The sequence below is a fragment of the Schistocerca nitens genome, chromosome 2 (genome assembly GCF_023898315.1).
Source record: "Schistocerca nitens isolate TAMUIC-IGC-003100 chromosome 2, iqSchNite1.1, whole genome shotgun sequence".
Classification (NCBI taxonomy): domain Eukaryota; kingdom Metazoa; phylum Arthropoda; class Insecta; order Orthoptera; family Acrididae; genus Schistocerca; species Schistocerca nitens.
The window spans coordinates 688,016,073-688,019,028 of record NC_064615.1 but is presented as its reverse complement, the minus strand read 5'-3'; the positions used below and the strand labels follow the sequence as shown (position 1 = coordinate 688,019,028).

The 2,956-nt window shown below is 46.0% G+C and overlaps 1 pseudogene; it reads left to right on the top strand.

Annotated features, from left to right (window-relative positions):
• The first annotated feature begins 703 nt into the window (after window positions 1-703).
• On the top strand, window positions 704-821 carry LOC126238548 (5S ribosomal RNA; annotated as a pseudogene).
• The last annotated feature ends 2,135 nt before the right edge of the window (window positions 822-2,956 follow it).

The following is a 2,956-nucleotide window of genomic DNA, read 5'->3' as shown; positions in this document are numbered from 1 at the left end:
CCAAGACTCATCCGACTAAATGACTCCTTCCCCATTGTTCCATAGTCCAGGTATTATGGCATCGGTATCACGTTTTCTTATTAGGGTTATTTGCATAACTCATGAGTGGTTTTGGAATTCCAGCTCACCTTGGAATTCCCAGCTTATGGAGCCTCCTTAGGTGCTGACAGGATTTGCCAGACATACACTTCTGCAGCGAATTTTTCAGCTGACTGTCTTATTTTCCGTCACAATCCTGTCCCATGATCGTTCGTCACCATCACTCGACATACAGTTTTGGCGGCGTTGTGACTTACTGGATAATCTTTCTCCGCACATTCTTCGCCTACCTTGGTTACCGAAGCAAACTCTGTACGAGCACCAGCAATTTTCCCACGTTCGATTTCACTTAGTTCCAACATAATGCTCTCACAACACGGTCTGACCACGACCGACACTTGCAAAGTATTGTGGACACTTCGCAGGTGCCGTTCGTGACCAAAAACAACAGCATAACTTGCAGCTGTTGATACCATCTGCATTTACGTTCCAGCATGTATTTCTCAGAATATTTCCATATTTTTGTCCAGTCCTTGTACATACGAATCACATAAATCTACGAGTTACATTAATCTACTGTTTTATACCTACCTCGATTGTCTTTTAAGAGACGGATCACTTTCTACTTAAGATTGTAATTTTTGTTGTAAATAACTGGTTTACTGCCAGCGGCCTTGCCTCAGTGGTAACACCGGTTCCCGTCAGATCACCGAAGTTAAGCGCTGTCGGGCTGGGCTAGCACTTGGATGGGTGACTATCCGGTCTGTCCAGCGCTGTTGGCAAGCGGGGTGCACTCAGCCCTTGTGAGGCAAACTGAGGTACTACTTGATTGACATGTAGCGGCTCCGGTCTCGAAAACTGATAATGGACGGGAGAGCGGTGTGCTGACCACATGCCTCTCGATATCCGCATCCATTGATGCCGGTGGTCTGATGATGACACGGCGGCCGGTCGGTACCGTTGGGCCTTCATGGCCTGTTCGGACGGAGTTTAGTTTTCATAGGTTTATAGACGTTTGGACGACGAAGTTGGGCAGTAAAAAGATCGATAAGATTGAGGAACACTCGTTTAGATAATTATATAATACACTGCCTGATCAAAAATCTCCGGTGACACTACAAAATGCGGAATTAATCACTAGATTTGACTAGAGGCTGATCCGCAAGTGTAAAAGGAGGCGGGGAGAATTGTGTCGTCAGTAGAGAACCAGTGATAGCAGAAAGGGTCGATTAGGATAGCTCAGTGATTTGAAGATGGACTAGTCACTGGATGTCGCCTGAATAACGAATCCATCTGTGACAATTCGAGCCGGCCGGAGTGGCCAAGCGGTTCTAGGCGCTTCAGTCTATGTTCGCAGGTTCGAATCCTGCCTCGGGCATGGATGTGTGTGATGTCCTTAGGTTAGTTAGGTTCTAGGGGAGTGATGACCTCCGAAGTTGAGTCCCATAGTGCTCAGAGCCATTTGAACCATTTTTCTTTTTGTGACAATTCGACCTCCCTAAAGCAGCCCAATTCGACTGTTGGTGACGTCACTGTGAAGTGAAAACGCGAAGAAACAACCGCAGCTAAAGCAAGACCAGGCAGTCCTTACGTACTGACGGACGGGGACAGTGGGGCATTGCGGAAGTAGGCTCGAAGATATGGCTTGAAATTAGCGGTGGGAATCACTCGTGAATTCCGAAGTGCAACAGTCGAGCTAGCACAATGGCTGTACGTGGGGAAATAAAAAGAGTGCGGTACAGTGGTCGAGAAGCTTCTCATAAGCAAAGCGTTTCTGTCGTCAGTGCTAAGCGACGGTTGAGATGGTGTAAAGAGCGACGTCACTGGAAAGTGGATGGTTGGAAACGAGCGATTTGGAGTGGAGAATTACGCTGTAGGCTGCGGCAATGTAATGGAAGGATTTCGGTGTGGCCAATGCTTGGAGAGCGTTATCGCTATCACGAAATATGGAGAATGTCGCGTTATGATATGGGAGAGTTGTTTTCCATGGTTATGGAGTGGTCACCTGACTGCGCTTAACAATGAGTGTGAAGGCATTTTACAGCTTTGAGTATTGTGCAGAGTAGAGAAACAGTTCTGAGATCATGACTTTGTATCAGCATGACATTACATCCTGTCATAAAGCAGTATCTCACAGGCAAAGGTTTGTGGACAATAACATTTCTGAAATAGACTAGCCCGCCCAGTCCCGACTTGAACACAATGGAACACCTTCGGAATCAGTTAGAATGGCGACTTCGCTTTAGACCCTAGCGTCCAATACCCCACTACCATCTGTGGTTTCGGCTCTTGAGGAACAATGGGCTCACTGAATGCGCATCCAGCGGAATTCAAACCGTCAGAAAGTTGACGGATGGAAACAGCCCACATTAACGAGCGCTAATAGGTGTGCTGGTACTTTTGATCAGATAGTGAACCTACTTTATGCACTGATTAATGCGTTTATTATACGTAGAAAACGTTACAAGTGTCGGCAGGAATTTTTGTTAGTAACGGGAACAAACAGCTCAAGTGATGCATGTGTCAACAAGCACTCAAGTCCGAAATACAACATATTTAAATCGTGTAGCACTGTTTGCCACTGTTCACTTGAAGTTTTATTTTTCAAAATGGCCCATGTGGACTTCGTTACTAGAGCTCATTGATTCTACTGACAAAATAATTCTGTCAGCCGTATGAACTGATGTAGGACGACACTGAAATTAAGGCTGTGGTTGAGCTCATACGGGATGGTAAATCGATTGGGCTTCCTCAAAGAAATGAGCCCTGCAACCGCGAGACTTACGAAAACCTGGACGTTCCGGATTATTATTATAGGATGGGGACTAGATGTCCTTCCCAATATGAAACCATTTCGTAAATCATAGAGCACGTCTGCACGGCAATCCAGTCTAGAGTATCTTGCTCAGTCACTTGC